The 25,812-nt window shown below is 48.4% G+C and overlaps 1 protein-coding gene and 1 long non-coding RNA gene across 2 annotated transcripts in view; one reads left to right on the top strand and one right to left on the bottom strand.

Annotated features, from left to right (window-relative positions):
- The window catches only part of LOC109886088 (guanine nucleotide-binding protein G(olf) subunit alpha), a 117,698-nt gene that overhangs the window by 82,299 nt on the left and 9,587 nt on the right, over window positions 1–25,812 (bottom strand). The gene's annotated exons all lie outside the window — the stretch shown is intronic.
- The window catches only part of LOC116357782 (uncharacterized), a 27,569-nt gene extending 1,757 nt beyond the window's left edge, over window positions 1–25,812 (top strand). The window contains exons 2-3 of the long non-coding RNA XR_004205733.1: window positions 5,193–5,279; window positions 25,603–25,812. This is a non-coding gene — a long non-coding RNA (uncharacterized LOC116357782). The remainder of the gene's footprint in view (window positions 1–5,192; window positions 5,280–25,602) is intronic.

Genomic DNA, 25,812 nt, shown 5'->3' with positions numbered 1-25,812 from the left:
CACCACCACTACTACATCCGCCACCACCACTACTACATCCGCCACCACCACTACTACATCCGTCACCACCACTACTACATCCGCCACCACCACTACTACATCCGCCACCACCACTACTACATCCGTCACCACCACTACTACATCCGTCACCACCACTACTACATCCGCCACCACCACTACTACATCCTCCACCACCACCACTACTACATCCCCCATCACCACCACCACATCCGCCACCACCATTACTACATCCCCCACCATTACTACATCCTCCACCACCCGCCTCCACCACTACTACATCCGCCACCACCCCTACTACATCCGCCACCACCACTACTACATCCGTCACCACCACTACTACATCCGCCACCACCACTACTACATCTGCCACCACCACTACTACATCCGCCACCACCACTACTACATCCGCCACCACCACTACTACATCCCCCATCACCACATCCTCCACCACCCGCCTCCACCACTACTACATCCGCCACCACCCCCACTACTACATCCGCCACCACCCCCATTACTACATCCGCCACCACCACTACTACATCCGCCACCACCACTACTACATCCGCCACCACCACTACTACATCCACCACCACTACTACATCCGTCACCACCACTACTACATCCTCCACCACCACCACTACTACATCCCCCATCACCACATCCGCCACCACCATTACTACATCCCCCACCATTACTACATCCTCCACCACCCGCCTCCACCAATACTACATCCGCCACCACCCCTACTACATCCGCCACCACCACTACTACATCCGTCACCACCACTACTACATCCGCCACCACCACTACTACATTCGCCACCACCACTACTACATCTGCCACCACCACTACTACATCCGCCACCACTACTACATCCGCCACCACCACCACTACTACATCCCCCATCACCACATCCGCCACCACCATTACTACATCCCCCACCATTACTACATCCTCCACCACCCGCCTCCACCACTACTACATCCGCCACCACCCCTACTACATCCACCACCACCCCCACTACTACATCCGCCACCACCCCCATTACTACATCCGCCACCACCATTACTACATCCTCCACCACCACCACCATTACTACATCCTCCACCACCACCACCATTACTACATCCTCCACCACCATTACTACATCCTCCACCACCACCACCACCATTACTACATCCGCCACCACTACTACATCTGCCACCACCACTACTACATCATTCGCCACCACCACTACTACATCATTCGCCACCACCACTACATTCGCCACCACCACTACTACTACATCCCCCATCGCCACCACGACATCCGCCACCACCATTACTACATCCTCCACCACCCGCCACCACCCCTACTACATCCGCCACCACCCCTACTACATCCGCCACCACCCCCATTACTACATCCGCCACCACCATTACTACATCCTCCACCACCACCACATCCGCCACCACCACCATTACTACATCCGCCACCACCACTACTACATCCGCCGCCACCACCACCACTACATCCTCCACCACCACTACTACTACTACTACTACTACTACTACTACTACATCTGCCACCACCACTACTACATCCGCCACCATTACTACTACATCCGCCACCACCACTACTACATCCGCCACCACCACTACTACATCCGCCACCACCACTACTACATCCGCCACCACCACTACTACATCCGCCACCACCACTACTACATCCGCCACCACCACTACTACATCCACCACCATTACTACATCCTCCGCCACCACTACTACATCCTCCGCCACCACTACTACATCCTCCGCCACCACTACTACATCCGCCACCACTACTACATCCGCCACCACTACTACATCCGCCACCACTACTACATCCGCCACCACTACTACATCCGCCACCACTACTACATCCGCCACCACCACTACATCCTCCACCACCACTACTACATCCGCCACCACTACTATATCCGCCACCACCACTACTACATCCGCCACCACCCCCATTACTACATCCGCCACCACCCCCATTACTACATCCGCCACCACCCGCATTACTACATCCGCCACCACTACTACATCCGCCACCACCCCCATTACTACATCCTCCACCACCCCCATTACTACATCCTCCACCACCCCCATTACTACATCCTCCACCACCCCCATTACTACATCCCCCACCATTACTACATCCTCCACCACCTGCCACCACCACTACTACATCCGCCACCACCCCTACTACATCCGCCACCACCCCCATTACTACATCTGCCACCACTACTACATCCTCCACCACTACTACATCCCCCATCACCACATCCGCCACCACCATTACTACATCCCCCACCATTACTACATCCTCCACCACCCGCCACCATCATTACTACATCCGCCACCATCATTACTACATCCGCCACCACCCCTACTACATCCGCCACCACCCCTACTACATCCGCCACCACCCCCATTACTACATCCACCACCACCATTACTACATCCTCCACCACCATACTACATCCGCCACCACCACCATTACTACATCCGCCACCACCACTACTACATCCGCCACCACCACTACTACATCCTCCGCCACCACCACCACTACTACTACATCCGCCACCACCACTACTACATCCGCCACCATTACTACTACATCCGCCACCATTACTACTACATCCACCACCACCACATCCGCCACCACCACATCCGCCACCACCACCACTACATCCGCCACCACCACATCCGCCACCACCACTACTACATCCGCCACCATTACTACTACATCCGCCACCATTACTACTACATCCGCCACCATTACTACTACATCCGCCACCATTACTACATCCGCCACCATTACTACTACATCCGCCACCACTACTACATCCGCCACCACTACTACATCCGCCGCCACTACTACATCCGCCGCCACCACTACATCCGCCACCACCACTACTACATCCGCCAACATTACTACTACATCCGCCACCATTACTACTACATCCGCCACCATTACTACTACATCCGCCACCATTACTACTACATCCGCCACCATTACTACTACATCCGCCACCACTACTACATCCGCCACCACCACTACATCCGCCACCACCACTACATCCTCCACCACCACTACTACATCCGCCACCACTACTACATCCGCCACCACCACCACCACTACTACTACTACTACTACTACCACCACCCCCATTACTACATCCGCCACCACCCCCATTACTACATCCACCACCACTACTACATCCGCCACCACCACTACATCCTCCACCACCCCCATTACTACATCCTCCACCACCCCCATTACTACATCCTCCACCACCCCCATTACTACATCCTCCACCACCAATACTACATCCGCCTCCACCACCAATACTACATCCGCCACCACCCCCACTACTACATCCGCCACCACCACTACTACATCCGCCACCACCCCCATTACTACATCCGCCACCACCACTACTACTACTACTACATCCGCCACCACCCCCATTACTACATCCGCCACCACCACTACTACATCCACCACCACTACTACATCCGCCAAAACCCCCATTACTACATCCTCCACCACTACTACATCCGCCACCATCATTACTACATCCTCCACCACTACTACATCCGCCACCATCATTACTACATCCTCCACCACCACTACTACATCCTCCACCACCACTACTACATCCACCACCACTACTACATCCGCCACCATCATTACTACATCCTCCACCACCACTACTACATCCACCACCACTACATCCACCACCACTACTACATCCGCCACTACTACATCCGCCACTACCACATCCTCCACTCTTACTACTAGAGGTCGACCGATTCATCGGAATGGAGATTAATTAGGGACGATTTTAAGTTTTCAATAACAGTCGGAATTCTGTATTTTTGGACGCCGATTTGAACGATTTTATTTTTTTATTTTTTCCACACCTTTTATTTAGCTAGGCAAGTCAGTTAAGAACACATTCTTATTTTCAATGACGGCCTAGGAACAGTGGGTTAACTGCCTGTTCAGGGGCAGAACGACAGATTTGTACCTTGTCAGCTCTGGGATTCAATCTTGCAACCTTACAGTTAACTAGTCCAACACTAACCACCTGCCTCACGAGGAGCCTACCTGTTACGCGAATGCAGTAAGAAGCCAAGGTAAGTTGCTAGCTAGCATTGTCCATCGTTGCATACAATCGATGCGGTGCGCATTCGCGAAAAAGGACCGTCGTTGCTCCAACATGTTCCTAACCATAAACATCAATGCCTTTCTTAAAATCAATACACAGAAGTATATATTTTTAAACCTGCATATTTAGCTAAAAGAAATCCAGGTTAGCAGGCAATATTAACCAGGTGAAATTGTGTCACTTCTCTTGCGTTCCGTGCAAGCAGTCGGGGTATGTGCAGCAGTCGGGGTATGTGCAGCAGTCGGGGTATGTGCAGCAGTCGGGGTATGTGCAGCAGTTTGGGCCGCCTGGCTCGTTGCCAACTGTGTGAAGTCCATTTATTCCTAACAGAGGCCGTAATTAATTTGCCAGAATTGTACATAATTATGACATAACATTGAAGGTTGTACAATGTTACAGCAATATTTAGACTTAGGGATGCCACCTGTTGGATAAAATAAAAAATAAAAAATCGATATCGGCTTTTTTTGGTCCTCCAATAATCGGTATTGAAAAATCATAATCGGTCGACCTCTAGTTACTACATCTGGGCGGAGTCGTCAGGGTTTGGCCGGGTGGGGTGGGGTTAGGGTTTGGCTGGGTGGGGTGGGGTTAGGGTTTGGCTGGGTGGGGTGGGGTTAGGGTTTGGCCGGGGTAGGCTGTCATTGTAAATAAGAATTTGTTCTTAACTGACTTGCCTAGTTAAATAAATACCAATATGCCACTGTTTCAAATAGTGCCCCTGAGTCTGTTTCCCCTCAAGGTTTCTTCCTCAGTTACCCTGACAACACCACTGTTTGCTCTTTTTGCAGGCGGGGTAACTGTGAAGCACTTGGTGACAACTGTGGTTGTAAAAACTGCTAAATATATATCCATTTTCACCGAGTAATTCAATTCATTCAAGTATTGACCTTTTCTATATATATATATATATATATATATACAATTCAAAATGTCTGTTATTCATTATATTTTCTAAATGCCTGTTCAGATTTTAAAGCATGGAAGCACTCACTGACGTCAATGAGAACAGACCACTGGTCAGTGTCCACGACTCCTCTTGATCTTTGTGGCTGTGGTAAGTAGTGACAACCCTGTCAGTGTCCACAACTCCTCTTTATCTTTGTGGCTGTGGTAAGTAGTGACAACCCTGTCAGTGTCCACAACCCTTCTTGATCTTTGTGGCTGTGGTAAGTCAGTGTCCACAACTCCGCTTTATCTTTGTGGATGTGGTAAGTAGTGACAACCCTGTCAGTGTCCACAACTCCGCTTGATCTTTGTGGCTGTGGTAAGTAGTGACAACCCTGTCAGTGTCCACAACCACTCTTGATCTTTGTGGCTGTGGTAAGTCAGTGTCCACAACTCCGCTTGATCTTTGTGGATGTGGTAAGTAGTGACAACCCTGTCAGTGTCCACAACACCTCTTGATCTTTGTGGCTGTGGTAAATAGACAACCCTGACTGTGTCCATGGATATTTGAACCATCTGATAGTTATTATTGTTATGACTGTTTTTATATTAGGCATTATGAAAACAAAATGCTAATGTTTTTTGTAAAAGGGAGATGTGTGTTGGTGCCTAGCTTGGCTCTACTGTATACTGCCAGGTCGCAATTGTAAATGAGAACTTGTTCTGAACTTGCCTACCTGATTAAATAGGTAAAAGGTGAAAAAATAAAAAAATAAAATTCTAAACCCAGACTGGCCCAATTCAGTCCATCCGTAAACTGGTGTTGGTATTTTAACCCCGTATCCCTGCCACAAAGGGCAAGGTAAACACAGTGAGTAGCTCCTTAGCACCACCTAGTGGCTATGATCGGCATAGCAAGGATTACAGACGGTGGTGTTGCTACTGCTGCAGCCCAGCCCTTCTCAATGGTCGCCATTGAGCAAAGAACACTTGACAAAAGCGTTCACAGTTATAAGTAGTGTTTGTTTGGGAAGATACTCTGGTAATGTAGCCTACAAGCTATTCTTTATTGGTAAAATAGAAGATCGAGCAAACCGAAAGTACAGTAACTTCCTGGTAGGGTCCGTGCAGGCCTAATCAGTGTTCAGTGAAGAGCCACATCAAACCGAAAGTGATAAACGGTTCGTTCTCCTCTGAAACAATAACAAAGCGTCAACACGTCTCTGTTTTGGTAGAAAGCTGAGGGAGGGGCCTGGAGAAATGGAACCAGTCTCAGAGCTGAGGGAAGGGCCTGGAGAAATGGAACCAGTCTCAGAGCTGAGGGAAGGGCCTGGAGAAATGGAACCAGTCTCAGAGCTGAGGGAAGGGCCTGGAGAAATGGAACCAGTCTCAGAGCTGAGGGAAGGGCCTGGAGAAATGGAACCAGTCTCAGATTAATAGATAGAGCTGAGGGAGGGGCCTAGAGAAATGGAACCAGTCTCAGATTAATAGATAGAGCTGAGGGAGGGGCCTGGAGAAATGGAACCAGTCTCAGATTAATAGATAGAGCTGAGGGAAGGGCCTGGAGAAATGGAACCAGTCTCAGATTAATAGATAGAGCTGAGGGAGGGGCCTGGAGAAATGGAACCAGTCTCAGATTAATAGATAGAGCTGAGGGAGGGGCCTGGAGAAATGGAACCAGTCTCAGATTAATAGATAGAGCTGAGGGAAGGGCCTGGAGAAATGGAACCAGTCTCAGATTAATAGACAGAGCTATTGACGCAAGGCCTGACCATCCACGATATCAACATTATAGTTATAACCATGTTATGAGACTATACAGGACTGACCATCCATGATATCAACATTATAGTTATAACCATGTTATGAGGCTATACAGGACTGACCATCCATGATATCAACATTATAGTTATAACCATGTTATGAGACTATACAGGACTGACCATCCACAATATCAACATTATAGTTATAACCATGTTATGAGACTATACAGGACTGACCATCCATGATATCAACATTATAGTTATAACCATGTTATGAGGCTATACAGGACTGACCATCCATGATATCAACATTATAGTTATAACCATGTTATGAGACTATACAGGACTGACCATCCATGATATCAACATTATAGTTATAACCATGTTATGAGGCTATACAGGACTGACCATCCATGATATCAACATTATAGTTATAACCATGTTATGAGGCTATACAGGACTGACCATCCATGATATCAACATTATAGTTATAACCATGTTATGAGGCTATACAGGACTGACCATCCATGATATCAACATTATAGTTATAACCATGTTATGAGGCTATACAGGACTGACCATCCATGATATCAACATTATAGTTATAACCATGTTATGAGGCTATACAGGACTGACCATCCATGATATCAACATTATAGTTATAACCATGTTATGAGGCTATACAGGACTGACCATCCATGATATCAACATTATAGTTATAACCATGTTATGAGACTATACAGGACTGACCATCCATGATATCAACATTATAGTTATAACCATGTTATGAGGCTATACAGGACTGACCATCCATGATATCAACATTATAGTTATAACCATGTTATGAGACTATACAGGACTGACCATCCATGATATCAACATTATAGTTATAACCATGTTATGAGACTATACAGGACTGACCATCCATGATATCAACATTATAGTTATAACCAGTGTTTGTTTACATATACAATGTTTACAAACATTGGAGGAGAACAAGCTTCTATTTTGGGTTCTGATGGGAGTGTGACAGTTGAACTAAATTCATGAGGCATTTATAAAAGTTACATTCTTCAAGAATTAATGGTTATATTTAATAAATAAGTCAAAATTAATGTTTCAACTACAGATTCTATTTAACTAAATATAGCTACAGTATTAAAGCAACAGATTTTTAAAACATCCTCAACAGAACTCACTATACTTTATGTAGGATGAGTGGCCTATCATGACAGGTGCAAATAGTCCATGCCAGCTTCAAGACCTTTTGTTGATCATGGCCTACTGTTGCTACCGGCAACATGACAGTAGCGACGGTCAGTGTTGATGGTCAATGATTAAAAACCCACTTAGAAAAGCAGCAAAATTCACTTTATATTTTTTTTATACGGAGACATTCCGTGAGCGTTGAGGAAGCTGTGGGGGGGCTTCCCACGGTTGCCCCTAACAACAGACAAAGCTCTGGGGGAAAAAAGTAGTGCACTATATAGGGGAAACAGGATGCTATTTCAGAAGCAGCCTGTTTCTTCAGGGGCCAAAGTCCTGGCTGAGGAAGCTGTGGGGGCTTCCCCCTGTGTTTTGGTGGCTCAAGGTTACACGTTTCTCCTAATGACAGATCTAGGATCAGGTTATCCAACCCCCAAAGGGGGTCAAAAAATGGGAGGTAACCATTGTTAGTACATTTGAGTACATGGATATGATTCTTAATAAAAAAACGATTGGAAACAAGCCATGACTCTTTATCATTATTATTAAGGTTATTACTTATAAATATTCAAATTAACAAATTAAGAAATGTCAGGTTGGAGAGAATCTGTCACATTTTCGCATTGACCACATTAACAGAGTTAAAAAATAAAGATAGGTCTACCTTGTCCTTGTCTGTTGACTTTTCTGCATGTAAAAAAATATTAAATACAAAATCCTATTTCTATTAACTAAACCATTCAAACGAGGTTCTCCCACTTTTCCCCCGAAATATTCCCATGACGCCACCAACCCTACTGCTGCGGTCATTCACTGGCAGTGGTTTATGTTCTTCAAAGAGAGGATGCCGTAATGAGAGAAATAATTTAGCCTAAACTACTGAAAACAGGCCTTTTACCAGATTAAATCATGACAGGAGAGACATAATGTAGCCTAAACTAATGAAAACAGGCCATTTACCAGATTACATCATGACAGGAGAGACATAATGTAGCCTAAACTACTGAAAACAGGCCTTTTACCAGATTACATCATGACAGGAGAGACATAATGTAGCCTAAACTACTGAAAACAGGCCTTTTACCAGATTACATCATGACAGGAGAGACATAATGTAGCCTAAACTACTGAAAACAGGCCTTTTACCAGATTACATCATGACAGGAGAGACATAATGTAGCCTAAACTACTGAAAACAGGCCTTTTACCAGATTACATCATGACAGGAGAGACATAATGTAGCCTAAACTACTGAAAACAGGCCTTTTACCAGATTACATCATGACAGGAGAGACATAATGTAGCCTAAACTACTGAAAACAGGCCTTTTACCAGATTACATCATGACAGGAGAGACATAATGTAGCCTAAACTACTGAAAACAGGCCTTTTACCAGATTACATCATGACAGGAGAGACATAATGTAGCCTAAACTACTGAAAACAGGCCTTTTACCAGATTACATCATGACAGGAGAGACATAATGTAGCCTAAACTACTGAAAACAGGCCTTTTACCAGATTAAATCATGACAGGAGAGACATAATGTAGCCTAAACTACTGAAAACAGGCCTTTTACCAGATTAAATCATGACAGGAGAGACATAATGTAGCCTAAACTACTGAAAACAGGCCGTTTACCAGATTACATCATGACAGGAGAGACATAATGTAGCCTAAACTACTGAAAACAGGCCTTTTACCAGATTACATCATCCATAGATTAGGGCCTAATGAATTTATTTTAATTGACTGATTTCCTTCTATGAACTGTAACTCATTGAAATTGTTGCATGTTGCGTTTATCTATTTTTATTCCGTATAAATTAGCAAAACAAATTGCTTAGAGTCATTAGTAAACACTCTTGCTATTGAAAATAAAGTTCATAATACTCAAATCTTAATGAATGTGGGCCATATTTAAATCGTTTTGACTGTTGTTTTATTTTAATGACAGTCGTCAGTCATAACGGTCAGGTACACATTATTCAATTACAGTCACAACCCTACCAATAACCCTAGTTGTTTCACAGCCCTACCAATAACCCTAGTTGTTTCACAGCCCTACCAATAACCCTAGTTGTTTCACAGCCCTACCAATAACCCTAGTTGTTTCACAGCCCTACCAATAACCCTAGTTGTTTCACAGCCCTACCAATAACCCTAGTTGTTTCACAGCCCTACCAATAACCCTAGTTGTTTCACAGCCCTACCAATAACCCTAGTTGTTTCACAGCCCTACCAATAACCCTAGTTGTTTCACAGCCCTACCAATAACCCTAGTTGTTTCACAGCCCTACCAATAACCCTAGTTGTTTCACAGCCCTACCAATAACCCTAGTTGTTTCACAGCCCTACCAATAACCCTAGTTGTTTCACAGCCCTACCAATAACCCTAGTTGTTTCACAGCCCTACCAATAATCCTAGTTTTGTTTCACGGCCCTATCAATAATCCTAGTTGTTTCACGGCCCTACCAATAACCCTAGTTGTTTCACAGCCCTACCAATAACCCTAGTTGTTTCACAGCCCTACCAATAACCCTAGTTGTTTCACAGCCCTACCAATAACCCTAGTTGTTTCACAGCCCTACCAATAACCCTAGTTGTTTCACAGCCCTACCAATAACCCTAGTTGTTTCACAGCCCTACCAATAACCCTAGTTGTTTCACAGCCCTACCAATAACCCTAGTTGTTTCACAGCCCTACCAATAACCCTAGTTGTTTCACAGCCCTACCAATAACCCTAGTTGTTTCACAGCCCTACCAATAACCCTAGTTGTTTCACAGCCCTACCAATAATCCTAGTTGTTTCACAGCCCTACCAATAACCCTAGTTGTTTCACAGCCCTACCAATAACCCTAGTTGTTTCACAGCCCTACCAATAACCCTAGTTGTTTCACAGCCCTACCAATAACCCTAGTTGTTTCACAGCCCTACCAATAACCCTAGTTGTTTCACAGCCCTACCAATAACCCTAGTTGTTTCACAGCCCTACCAATAACCCTAGTTGTTTCACAGCCCTACCAATAACCCTAGTTGTTTCACAGCCCTACCAATAACCCTAGTTGTTTCACAGCCCTACCAATAACCCTAGTTGTTTCACAGCCCTACCAATAACCCTAGTTGTTTCACAGCCCTACCAATAACCCTAGTTGTTTCACAGCCCTACCAATAACCCTAGTTGTTTCACAGCCCTACCAATAACCCTAGTTGTTTCACAGCCCTACCAATAACCCTAGTTGTTTCACAGCCCTACCAATAACCCTAGTTGTTTCACGGCCCTACCAATAACCCTAGTTGTTTCACAGCCCTACCAATAACCCTAGTTGTTTCACAGCCCTACCAATAATCCTAGTTTTGTTTCACAGCCCTACCAATAATCCTAGTTTTGTTTCACGGCCCTATCAATAATCCTAGTTGTTTCACAGCCCTACCAATAATCCTAGTTTTGTTTCACAGCCCTACCAATAATCCTAGTTGTTTCACAGCCCTACCAATAACCCTAGTTGTTTCACAGCCCTACCAATAACCCTAGTTGTTTCACAGCCCTACCAATAACCCTAGTTGTTTCACAGCCCTACCAATAATCCTAGTTTTGTTTCACAGCCCTACCAATAACCCTAGTTTTGTTTCACAGCCCTACCAATAATCCTAGTTGTTTCACAGCCCTACCAATAATCCTAGTTTTGTTGCACAGCCCTACCAATAACCCTAGTTTTGTTTCACAGCCCTACCAATAATCCTAGTTGTTTCACAGCCCTACCAATAAACCTAGTTTTGTTTCACAGCCCTACCAATAATCCTAGTTTTGTTTCACAGCCCTACCAATAATCCTAGTTTTGTTTCACAGCCCTACCAATAACCCTAGTTGTTTCACAGCCCTACCAATAACCCTAGTTGTTTCACAGCCCTACCAATAATCCTAGTTTTGTTTCACAGCCCTACCAATAACCCTAGTTTTGTTTCACAGCCCTACCAATAATCCTAGTTTTGTTTCACAGCCCTACCAATAATCCTAGTTGTCTCACAGCCCTACCAATAATCCTAGTTGTCTCACAGCCCTACCAATAATCCTAGTTGTCTCACAGCCCTACCAATAATCCTAGTTCTGTCTCACAGCCCTACCAATAATCCTAGTTTTGTTTCACAACCCTACCAATAACCCTAGTTTTGTCTCACAGCCCTACCAATAACCCTAGTTTTGTTTCACAGCCCTACCAATAATCCTAGTTTTGTTTCACAGCCCTACCAATAATCCTAGTTGTTTCACAGCCCTACCAATAATCCTAGTTTTGTTTCACAGCCCTACCAATAATCCTAGTTGTCTCACAGCCCTACCAATAACCCTAGTTTTGTTTCACAGCCCTACCAATAACCCTAGTTTTGTTTCACAGCCCTACCAATAATCCTAGTTTTGTCTCACAGCCCTACCAATAATCCTAGTTGTCTCCTTACCTAGCCTTCATACTGACTCATCTCTAGCCACTTTACTAATGAAAAATGAATGTAATGAATTTATCACTAGCCACTTTATATAACGTTTCCATACCCTACATTAGACAGCTCTCTGGTCTTGGCCATTGTGGAGAGGTTGGAGTGTGTGGACAGGTGTCTTTTATACAGGTAACAAGTTCAAACAGGTGCAGTTAATACAGGTAATGAGTGGAGAACCGGAGGGCTTCTTAAAGAAAAACTAACAGGTCTGTGAGAGCCGGAATTCTTACTGGTTGGTAGGTGATCAAATACTTATGTCATGCAATAAAATGCAAATCAATTACTTAAAAATCATACAGCGTGATTTTCTGGATCTCACAGTTGAAGTGTACCTATGATAAAAATTACAGACCTGTACATGCTTTGTAAGTAGGAAAACCTGCAAAATCGGCAGTGTATCAAATACTTGTTCTCCCCACTGTATATCCAGTCAGGTTGTCTCTCGTTCTTTATAACTAAAGTGATTGGATAAGAAATAGGACAAATAAAATCCAACCAGCAATCAGAAGGCAAGGTAAAGCAATTACCATATTACCTAAACCTATCCAATCCCATTTCGATTTACAGGAGTGCCTACTATGGTGTAGTTTGTGTCCGTCTATGAGATTGGAATGTTGGGAGATCGATCCCCGGCTGAGTCATACCAAAGTCTGTAAAAATGGCACTCAACATTAAGGAGATAGATTGAGGATAAGGCCCTGCGATAGCCTAGTTTCCTGTCCAGGGGGTGTACTGGTGCATCAATCAATTCCTAATGTGGTCTACCAATGGATCCCCTGCTTCCTTTCCTAATGTGGTCTAATAATGGATCCCCTGCTTCCTATCCTAATGTGGTCTACCAATGGATCCCCTACTCCCTTTCCTAATGTGGTCTACCAATGGATCCCCTGCTTCCTTTCCTAATGTGGTCTAATAATGGATCCCCTGCTTCCTTTCCTAATGTGGTCTAATAATGGATCCCCTGCTTCCTTTCCTAATGTGGTCTACCAATGGATCCCCTACTCCCTTTCCTAATGTGGTCTAATTAAGCAATAATGCCAGAGGGGGTGGGGTATATGGCCAATCTACCACAGCCAAGGACTGTTCAAAAGCACGACGCATCGTGGAGTGCCTGAACACAGCCCTTAGCCATGGTATTTTGGTCATATACCACAAACCCCCGAGGTGCCTTATTACTATTATAAACTGGTTACCAACATAATTAGAGCAGTAAAAAGAAATGTTTTGTCATACCCGTGGTATACGGTCTGATATACCACGGCTGTCAGCCAATCAGCATTCAGGGCTCAAACCCTCCAGTTTATAATGTGGCCTAACAATGGATTCCCTGCTTCCTTTCCTGGAATCAATGGTGAGTTTGGCCTGCCACCAAATCAGAACACAGTGCATGAAGTAGGCCTATCAAAGTCAAGTGGCTTGAATGTAAATGAAGCCAGACTGATAAGAGGGAAGCACTCATCAAGGTGGTGATCATGAATACTAGTTATATTCTAGAACCTAGACATTCTAGAACATAAACATTCTATCATGTAAATTCTGTAACACAGTTCCAGAACACCTAACAACACAATGACGACTGATGAATTGTATTTCAACCAGATACTTATATACTTCCTTCTGACTGTATCGTTACTCAAGGAAACAGCTGCCGTGCGCTACTACAAACAGATGAAGTGAGCCAGATTAGCCGGGCCAGCACACCTTGGCCTGGCTGAAATGTTACACTGTTTGGAAGGTGTCCACTTTCAAAAGAAACAGAGAGAATACACACCAACCCTCGTCTTAACAACCGTCCGAAGGGCTCAGCCAGCACTCTGGCCTCACTGTGGAGGAACACTGGGGCTTCAATGGCACCCTATTCCCTGTAGTGCACTACTTTAGACCAGGGCTATGGCTGGCTGTGTCTGAAATTTTGCGATGGGACTCTGGTGAAAGTAGTGCACTATATAAAGAATAGGGATACGGCCTGGACAAAAGTAGTGCACTTTATAGGGAATAGGGTGCGGCCTGGACAAAAGAAGTGCACTAAATAGGGAAATCGTACTTAAGCTAATTGATTGAACCCAAATTAGCCATTTCAGTTCATAGGAACTTATATGTATTAACTAATGTACACAACATCAGGTTGGGAAGAAACCTATTAACAATGATTAAGATGTGAGGAATCCAAATAAAATCATCAAATGACACATCAAGCCCACCCCACCAACCAGTATCAGTCCACCCCACCACCCAGTATCAGTCCACCCCACCACCAGTATCAGTCCACCCCACCAACCAGTATCAGTCCACCCCACCACCCAGTATCAGTCCACCCCACCACCCAGTATCAGTCCACCCCACCAACCAGTATCAGCCCACCCCACCAACCAGTATCAGTCCACCCCACCACCCAGTATCAGTCCACCCCCACCAACCAGTATCAGTCCACCCCACCAACCAGTATCAGCCCACCCCACCAACCAGATCAGTCCACCCCACCAACCAGTATCAGCCCACCCACCAACCCAGTTATCAGTCCACCCTCCACCAACCAGTATCAGCCCACCCCACCAAACCAGTATCAGCCCACCCCACCAACCAGTATCAGTCCACCCACCAACCAGTATCAGCCCACCCACCAACCAGTATCAGTCACCCCACCAACAGTATCAGCCACCCCACCAACCAGTATCAGTCCACCCCACCACCAGTATCAGCCCACCCCACCAACCAGTATCAGTCCACCCCACCAACCAGTATCAGTCCACCCCACCAACCAGTATCAGTCCACCCCACCAACCAGTATCAGCCCACCCCACCAACCAGTATCAGCCCACCCCACCAACCAGTATCAGTCCACCCCACCAACCAGTATCAGTCCACCCCACCAACCAGTATCAGTCCACCCCCCCAACCAGTATCAGTCCACCCCACCAACCAGTATCAGTCCACCCCACCAACCAGTATCAGCCCACCCCACCAACCAGTATCAGCCCACCCCACAACCAGTTATCCAGTATCAGCCCACCCCACCAACCAGTATCAGTCCACCCCACCAACCAGTATCAGTCCACCCCACCAACCAGTATCAGCCCACCCCACCAACCAGTATCAGCCCACCCCACCAACCAGTATCAGTCCACCCCACCAACCAGTATCAGTCCACCCCACCAACCAGTATCAGCCCACCCCACCAACCAGTATCAGTCCACCCCACCAACCAGTATCAGCCCACCCCACCAACCAGTATCAGTCCACCCCCACCAACCAGTATCAGTCCACCCCACCAACCAGTATCAGTTCCACCCCACCAACCAGTATCAGTCCACCCCACCAACCAGTATCAGCCCACCCCACCAACCAGTATCAGTCCACCCCACCAACCAGTATCAGTCCACCCCACCAACCAGTATCAGTCCACCCCACCAACCAGTATCAGTCCACCCACCAACCAGTATCAGCCCACCCCACCAACCAGTATCAGCCCACCCACCAACCAGTATCACCACCCCACCACCAGTATCAGTCCACCCCACCAACCAGTATCAGTCCACCCCACCAACCAGTATCAGTCCACCCACAACCAGTATCAGTCCACCCCACCAACCAGTATCAGTCCACCCCACCAACCAGTATCAGTCCACCCCACCAACCAGTATCAGTCCACCCCACCAACCAGTATCAGTCCACCCCACCACCAGTATCAGTCCACCCCACCAACCAGTATCAGTCCACCCCACCAACCAGTATCAGTCCACCCCACCAACCAGTATCAGTCCACCCCACCAACCAGTATCAGTCCACCCCACCAACCAGTATCAGTCCACCCCACCAACCAGTATCAGCCCACCCCACCAACCAGTATCAGTCCACCCCACCAACCAGTATCAGTCCACCCCACCAACCAGTATCAGTCCACCCCACCAACCAGTATCAGTCCACCCCACCAACCAGTATCAGTCCACCCCACCAACCAGTATCAGTCCACCCCACCAACCAGTATCAGTCCACCCCACCAACCAGTATCAGTCCACACCCCACCAACCAGTATCAGTCCACCCCACCAACAGTAAACAGTATCAGTCCACCCCACCAACCAGTATCAGTCCACCCCACCAACCAGTATCAGTCCACCCACCAACCAGTATCAGTCCACCCCACCAACCAGTATCAGTCCACCCCACCAACCAGTATCAGTCCACCCCCACCAACCAGTATCAGTCCACCCCACCAACCAGTAAACAGTATCAGTCCACCCCCACCAACCAGTATCAGTCCACCCCACCAACCAGTATCAGGTCCACCCCACCAACAGTATCAGTCCACCCCACAACCAGTATCAGTCCACCCCACCAACCAGTATCAGTCCACCCCACCAACCAGAGATTCAGTCCACCCACCAACCAGTATCAGTCCACCCCACCACCAGTATCAGCCCACCCCACCAACCAGTAGAATTCAGCCCACCCCACCAACCAGTATGCACCCACCCCACCAACCAGTATCAGCCCCACCCCACCAACCAGTATCAGCCCACCCCACCAACCAGTATCAGCCCACCCACCAACCAGTATCAGCCACCCACACCAGTATCAGCCCACCCCACCAACCAGTATCAGCCCACCCCACCAACCAGTATAGCCCACCCCACCAACCAGTATCAGCCCACCCCACCAACCAGTATTCAGCCCACCCCACCAACCAGTATCACCCACCCCACCAACCAGTATCAGCCCACCCCACCAACGCAGTTCAGCCCACCCCACAACCCAGTATCAGTCCACCCCACCAACCAGTATCATCCACCCACCAACCAGTATCAGTCCACCCCACCACCAGTATCAGCCACCCCACCAACCAAGTATCAGTCCACCCCACCAACCAGTATCAGTCCCACCCCACCAACCAGTATCAGCCCACCCCACCAACCAGTATCAGTCCACCCCACAACCAGTATCAGTCCACCCCACCAACCAGTATCAGTCCACCCACCAACCAGTATCAGTCCACCCACCAAACCAGTATCAGTCCACCCCACCAACCAGTATCAGTCCACCCCACCAACCAGTATCAGTCCACCCCACCAACCAGTATCAGTCCACCCCACCAACCAGTATCAGTCCACCCCACCAACCAGTATCAGTCCACCCCACCAACCAGTATCAGTCCACCCCACCAACCAGTATCAGTCCACCCCACCAACCAGTATCAGTCCACCCCACCAACCAGTATCAGTCCACCCCACCAACCAGTATCAGTCCACCCCACCAACCAGTATCAGTCCACCCCACCAACCAGTATCAGTCCACCCCACCAACCAGTATCAGTCCACCCCACCAACCAGTATCAGTCCACCCCACCAACCAGTATCAGTCCACCCCACCAACCAGTATCAGTCCACCCCACCAACCAGTATCAGTCCACCCCACCAACCAGTATCAGTCCACCCCACCAACCAGTATCAGTCCACCCCACCAACCAGTATCAGTCCACCCCACCAACCAGTATCAGTCCACCCCACCAACCAGTATCAGTCCACCCCACCAACCAGTATCAGTCCACCCCACCAACCAGTAAACAGTATCAGTCACCCACCAACAGTATCAGTCCACACCCACCAACCAGTATCAGTCCACCCCACCAACCAGTATCAGTCCACCCCACCAACCAGTATCAGTCCACCCCACCAACCAGTATCAGTCCACCCCACCAACCAGTTATCAGTCCACCCCACCAACCAGTATCAGCCCACCCCACCAACCAGTACAGTATCAGTCCACCCCACCAACCAGTATCAGCCCACCCCACCAACCAGTAAAACAGTATCAGTCCACCCCACCAACCAGTATCAGCCCACCCCACCAACCAGTAAACAGTATCAGTCCACCCCACCAACCAGTATCAGCCCACCCCACCAACCAGTAAACAGTATCAGTCCACCCCACCAACCAGTATCAGCCCACCCCACCAACCAGTAAACAGTATCAGTCCACCCCACCAACCAGTATCAGCCCACCCCACCAACCAGTAAACAGTATCAGTCCCCCACCAACCAGATCAGCCCACCCCACCAACCAGTAAACAGTATCAGTCCACCCCACCAACCAGTATCAGCCCACCCCACCAACCAGTAACAGTATCAGTCCACCCCACCAACCAGTATCAGCCCACCCCACCAACCAGTAAACAGTATCAGTCCACCCCACCAACCAGTATCAGTCCACCCCACCAACCAGTATCAGTCCACCCCACCAACCAGTATCAGTCCACCCCACCAACCAGTATCAGTCCACCCCACCAACCAGTATCAGTCCACCCCACCAACCAGTATCAGTCCACCCCACCAACCAGTAAACAGTATCAGTCCACCAACCAGTATCAGCCCACCCCACCAACCAGTATCAGTCCACCCCACCAACCAGTAAACAGTATCAGCCCACCAACCAGTATCAGCCCACCCCACCAACCAGTATCAGTCCACCCCACCAACCAGTATCAGTCCACCCCACCAACCAGTATCAGTCCCACCCACCAACGCAGTATCAGTCCGCCCCACCAACCAGTATCAGTCCACCCCACCAACCAGTAAACAGTATCAGCCCACCAACCAGTATCAGCCCACCAACCAGTATCAGCCACCCCACCAACCAGTATCAGTCCACCCCACCAACCAGTAAACAGTATCAGTCCCCCCACCAACCAGTAAACATATCAGTCCACCCCACCAACCAGTAAACGTATCAGTCCACCCCACCAACCAGTAAACAGTATCAGTCCACCCACCAACCAGTATCAGTCCACCCCACCAACCAGTATCAGTCCACCCCACCAACCAGTATCAGTCCACCCACCAACCAGTATCAGTCCACCCCACCAACCAGTATCAGTCCACCCCACCAACCAGTATCAGTCCACCCCACCAACCAGTATCAGTCCACCCCACCAACCGTATCAGTCCACCCCACCAACCAGTATCAGTCCACCCCACCAACCAGTAAACAGTATCATCCACCCCACCAACCAGTATCAGTCCACCCACAACAGTATCAGTCCACCCACCAACAAGTATCAGTCCACCCCACCAACCAGTATCAGTCCACCCCACCAACCAGTATCAGTCCACCCCACCAACCAGTATCAGTCCACCCCACCAACCCAGTATCAGTCCACCCCACAAACCAGTATCAGTCCACCCCACCAACCAGTATCAGTCCACCCCACCAACCAGTATCAGTCCACCCCACCAACCAGTATCAGTCCACCCCACCAACCAGTAAACAGTATCAGTCCACCCACCAACCAGTATCAGTCCACCCCACCAACCAGTAAACAGTATCAGTCCACCCCACCAACCAGTATCAGTCCACCCCACCAACCAGTAAACAGTATCAGTCCACCTCCAGCCCCCCAACCAGTATCCGTCCACCCCACCAACCAGTAAAACAGTATCAGTCCACCCCACCACCAGTATCAGTCCACCCCACCAACCAGTAAACAGTATCAGTCCACCCCACCAACCAGTAAACAGTATCAGTCCACCCACCAACCATATCAGTACCAACAGTATCAGGCCACCCCACCAACCAGTAAACAGTATCAGTCCACCCCACCAACCAGTATCAGTCCACCCCACCAACCAGTAACAGTATCAGTCCACCCCACCAACCAGTAAACAGTATCAGTCCACCCCACCAACCAGTATCAGTCCACCCACCAACCAGTATCAGTCCACCCCACCAACCAGTATCAGTCCACCCCACCAACCAGTATCAGTCCACCCCACCAACCAGTAAACAGTATCAGTCCACCCCACCAACCAGTATCAGTCCACCCCACCAACCAGTAAACAGTATCAGTCCACCCCACCAACCAGTATCAGTCCACCCCACCAACCAGTATCAGTCCACCCCACCAACCAGTAAACAGTATCAGTCCACCCCACCAACCAGTAAACAGTATCAGTCCACCCCACCAACCAGTATCAGTCCACCCCACCAACCAGTATTACCGTATCAGTCCACCCACCAACCAGTATACCGTATCAGTCCACCCCACCAACCAGTAGACAGTATCAGTCCACCCCACCAACCAGTAGACAGTATCAGTCCACCCCACCAACCAGTATACCGTATCAGTCCACCCCACCAACCAGTATCAGTCCACCCCACCAACCAGTATCAGTCCACCCCACCAACCAGTATCAGTCCACCCCACCAACCAGTATCAGTCCACCCCACCAACCAGTATCAGTCCACCCCACCAACCAGTAAACAGTATCAGTCCACCCCACCAACCAGTATCAGTCCACCCCACCAACCAGTATCAGTCACCCCACCAACCAGTATCAGTCCACCCCACCAACCAGTAAACAGTATCAGTCCACCCCACCAACCAGTATCAGTCCACCCCACCAACCAGTAAACCGTATCAGTCCACCCCACCAACCAGTATCAGTCCACCCCACCAACCAGTAAACAGTATCAGTCCACCCCACCAACCAGTATCAGTCCACCCCACCAACCAGTATCAGTCCACCCCACCAACCAGTATCAGTCCACCCCACCAACCAGTAAACAGTATCAGTCCACCCCACCAACCAGTATCAGTCCACCCCACCAACCAGTAAACCGTATCAGTCCACCCCACCAACCAGTATCAGTCCACCCCACCAACCAGTATCAGTCCACCCCACCAACCAGTATCAGTCCACCCCACCAACCAGTAAACAGTATCAGTCCACCCCACCAACCAGTATCAGTCCACCCCACCAACCAGTAAACAGTATCAGTCCACCCCACCAACCAGTATCAGTCCACCCCACCAACCAGTATCAGTCCACCCCACCAACCAGTATCAGTCCACCCCACCAACCAGTATCAGTCCACCCCACCAACCAGTAAACAGTATCAGTCCACCCCACCAACCAGTATCAGTCCACCCCACCAACCAGTATCAGTCCACCCCACCAACCAGTAAACAGTATCAGTCCACCCCACCAACCAGTATCAGTCCACCCCACCAACCAGTATCAGTCCACCCCACCAACCAGTAAACAGTATCAGTCCACCCCACCAACCAGTATCAGTCCACCCCACCAACCAGTATCAGTCCACCCCACCAACCAGTATACAGTATCAGTCCACACTACCACCCCACCAACCAGTATACAGTATCAGTCCACCCCACCAACCAGTATACAGTATCAGTCCACCCCAACAACCAGTATCAGTCCACCCCACCAACCAGTATCAGTCCACCCCACCAACCAGTATCAGTCCACCCCACCAACCAGTATCAGTCCACCCCACCAACCAGTATCAGTCCACCCCACCAACCAGTATCAGTCCACCCCACCAACCAGTATCAGTCCACCCCACCAACCAGTATCAGTCCACCCCACCAACCAGTATCAGTCCACCCCACCAACCAGTATCAGTCCACCCCACCAAACCAGTATACAGTATCAGTCCACCCCACCAACCAGTATACAGTATCAGTCCACCCCACCAACCAGTATACAGTATCAGTCCACCCCACCAACCAGTATACATTATCAGTCCACCCCACCAACCAGTATACAGTATCAGTCCACCCCACCAACCAGTATACAGTATCAGTCCACACCACCAACCAGTATACAGTATCAGTCCACCCCACCAACCAGTATACAGTATCAGTCCACCCCACCACCCCACCAACCAGTATACAGTATCAGTCCACCCCACCAACCAGTATACAGTATCAGTCCACCTCACCAACCAGTATACAGTATCAGTCCACCCCACCAACCAGTATAACGTATCAGTCCACCCCACCACCAACCAGTATACAGTATCAGTCCACCCCACCAACCAGTATACAGTATCAGTCCACCCCACCAACCAGTATACAGTATCAGTCCACCCCACCAACCAGTATACAGTATCAGTCCACCCCACCAACCAGTATCAGTCCACCCCCACCAACCAGTATACATTATCAGTCCACACCACCACCCCACCAACCAGTATACAGTTTCAGTCCACCCCACCAACCAGTATACAGTATCAGTCCACCCCACCAACCAGTATCAGTCCACCCCACCAACCAGTATACCGTATCAGTCCACCCCACCAACCAGTATACCGTATCAGTCCACCCCACCAACCAGTAGACAGTATCAGTCCACCCCACCAACCAGTAGACAGTATCAGTCCACCCCACCAACCAGTAGACAGTATCAGTCCACCCCACCAACCAGTATACCGTATCAGTCCACCCCACCAACCAGTATACAGTATCAGTCCACCCCACCAACCAGTATACAGTATCAGTCCACCCCAACAACCAGTATAGAGTATCAGTCCACCCCACCAACCAGTATACAGTATCAGTCCACACTACCACCCCACCAACCAGTATACAGTATCAGTCCACCCCACCAACCAGTATACAGTATCAGTCCACCCCAACAACCAGTATGCAGTATCAGTCCACCCCACCAACCAGTATCAGTCCACCCCACCAACCAGTATACAGCATCAGTCCACCCCACCAACCAGTATACGGTATCAGTCCACCCCACCAACCAGTATACAGTATCAGTCCACACCACCAACCAGTATACAGTATCAGTCCACCCCACCAACCAGTATACAGTATCAGTCCACCCCACCAACCAGTATACAGTATCAGTCCACCCCACCAACCAGTATACAGTATCAGTCCACCCCACCAACCAGTATACAGTATCAGTCCACACCACCAACCAGTATACAGTATCAGTCCACCCCACCAACCAGTATACAGTATCAGTCCACCCCACCAACCAGTATCAGTCCACCCCACCAACCAGTATACAGTATCAGTCCACCCCACCAACCAGTAGACAGTATCAGTCCACCCCACCAACCAGTAGACAGTATCAGTCCACCCCACCAACCAGTATACCGTATCAGTCCACCCCACCAACCAGTATACAGTATCAGTCCACCCCAACAACCAGTATACAGTATCAGTCCACCCCACCAACCAGTATACAGTATCAGTCCACCCCACCAACCAGTATACAGTATCAGTCCACACTACCACCCCACCAACCAGTATACAGTATCAGTCCACCCCACCAACCAGTATACAGTATCAGTCCACCCCACCAACCAGTATACAGTATCAGTCCACCCCAACAACCAGTATACAGTATCAGTCCACCCCACCAACCAGTATACAGTATCAGTCCACCCCACCAACCAGTATACAGTATCAGTCCACCCCACCAACCAGTATACAGTATCAGTCCACACCACCATCCCACCAACCAGTATACAGTATCAGTCCACCCCACCAACCAGTATACAGTATCAGTCCACCTCACCAACCAGTATACAGTATCAGTCCACCCCACCAACCAGTATACAGTATCAGTCCACCCCAACAACCAGTATACAGTATCAGTCCACCCCAACAACCAGTATCAGTCCACCCCACCACCCCAACAACCAGTATACAGTATCAGTCCACCCCAACAACCAGTATACATACAGTATCAGTCCACCCTACCACCCCAACAACCAGTATACATACAGTATCTGTCCACCCCACCACCCCAACAACCAGTATACAGTATCAGTCCACCCCACCAACCAGTATACAGTATCAGTCCACCCCACCAACCAGTATACAGTATCAGTCCACCCCACCAACCAGTATACAGTATCAGTCCACCCCAACAACCAGTATCAGTCCACCCCACCACCCCAACAACCAGTATACAGTATCAGTCCACCCCAACAACCAGTATACATACAGTATCAGTCCACCCTACCACCCCAACAACCAGTATACATACAGTATCTGTCCACCCCACCACCCCAACAACCAGTATACAGTATCAGTCCACCCCACCAACCAGTATACATACAGTATCAGTCCACACCACCACCCAGTGTACATACAGTATCAGGGCTTCCCCACCAACCAGTATACAGTATCAGTCCACACCACCACCCCAACAATCAGTATACAGTATCAGTCCACACCACCACCCCTGACCACTAGATGGTGCTGTTCTTGATATTACCAGGTTCTGACCACTAGATGGTTCCTGATATTACCAGGTTCTGACCACTAGATGGTTCCTGATATTACCAGGTTCTGACCACTAGATGGTGGTGTTCCTGCTGTTACTATAAACTGGTCGTTGGGGTAGGCTTGGTGTGGGGTTTGGGGGGTCCGTGGGTGGCTTTTGACCATTAATTTGGATTTCTCACATCTGAATCCTTGTTTGTTAGGAGGTTTGGACATTGGGTACTATATTTTTTATTTTTTATTACATGAATCCTATAAAATTCAAAATGTACAATTTGGGTGCAATCAATTAGCTCAATTTGTCAGACTTCCAAATTGTCTTTCAACTAAATAATGTTGCAGGAATTGTTAGCTTATCTGTTTTTAACTACAGAAACTATTGTAGAGAAATCTGAGATGGTGTGTGTCATGGCTTGCTGAAATGACATAGAAATGATGGTTGTGTGGTATCCAGATGTTCATATCGTCCCACTGCTCTCACCACTGTATTTATGGTAGCACCGGCTTAGTACACAAGCCCCCCCCCCCCCAAAAAAATAAAAATCCATTGAACATCCTTGAGATGATTCTACAACTTGATTGGAGTCCACCTGTGGTAAATTCAATTGATTGGACATGATTTGGAAAGGTACACACCTGTCTATATAAGGTCCCACAGTTGACAGTGCATTTCAGGGCAAAAACCAAGCCATGAGGTTGAAGGAGTTGTCCGTTGAGCGCCGAGATAGGATTGTGTCAGACAGATCTGGGGAGGAGTACCAAAACATTTCTGCGGCATTGAAGGTCCCCAAGAACACAGTGGCCTCCGTAATTCTTAACTGCCTTGTTCAGGGGCAGAACGAAAGATTTTTACCTTGTCAGCTCAGGGATTCGATCCAGCAACCTTTGGGGCAAAAGTAGTGTACTACAGTATGGGGAATAGGGTGTGATTTGAGACATAGGGTTAGTGTGTTGTTTGACTGTGCTCCTATCCACAGAGCAAGCCTCCTGTTCCTGAGAAGTTAAAGAATCCCATGTTGGCTGTTCCGCCCACAACCCAGAGGCCCAAGAGGAGCGCCTCTCCCTCTGCAGACAGGACCCACCAGAGAGAGAGCCTTGGAACCACCAAGAGTCTTCCTAGAGCTGGCCACCCGGCCAAACTGACCAATCGGGGGAGAACGGCCTTGGTCAGGGAAGTGACCAAGAAC

The sequence above is a fragment of the Oncorhynchus kisutch genome, linkage group LG27 (genome assembly GCF_002021735.2).
Source record: "Oncorhynchus kisutch isolate 150728-3 linkage group LG27, Okis_V2, whole genome shotgun sequence".
Taxonomy (NCBI): Eukaryota; Metazoa; Chordata; class Actinopteri; order Salmoniformes; family Salmonidae; genus Oncorhynchus; species Oncorhynchus kisutch.
The sequence above is the reverse complement of the archived record's forward strand: the minus strand, read 5'-3'. Positions and strand labels throughout refer to the sequence as shown.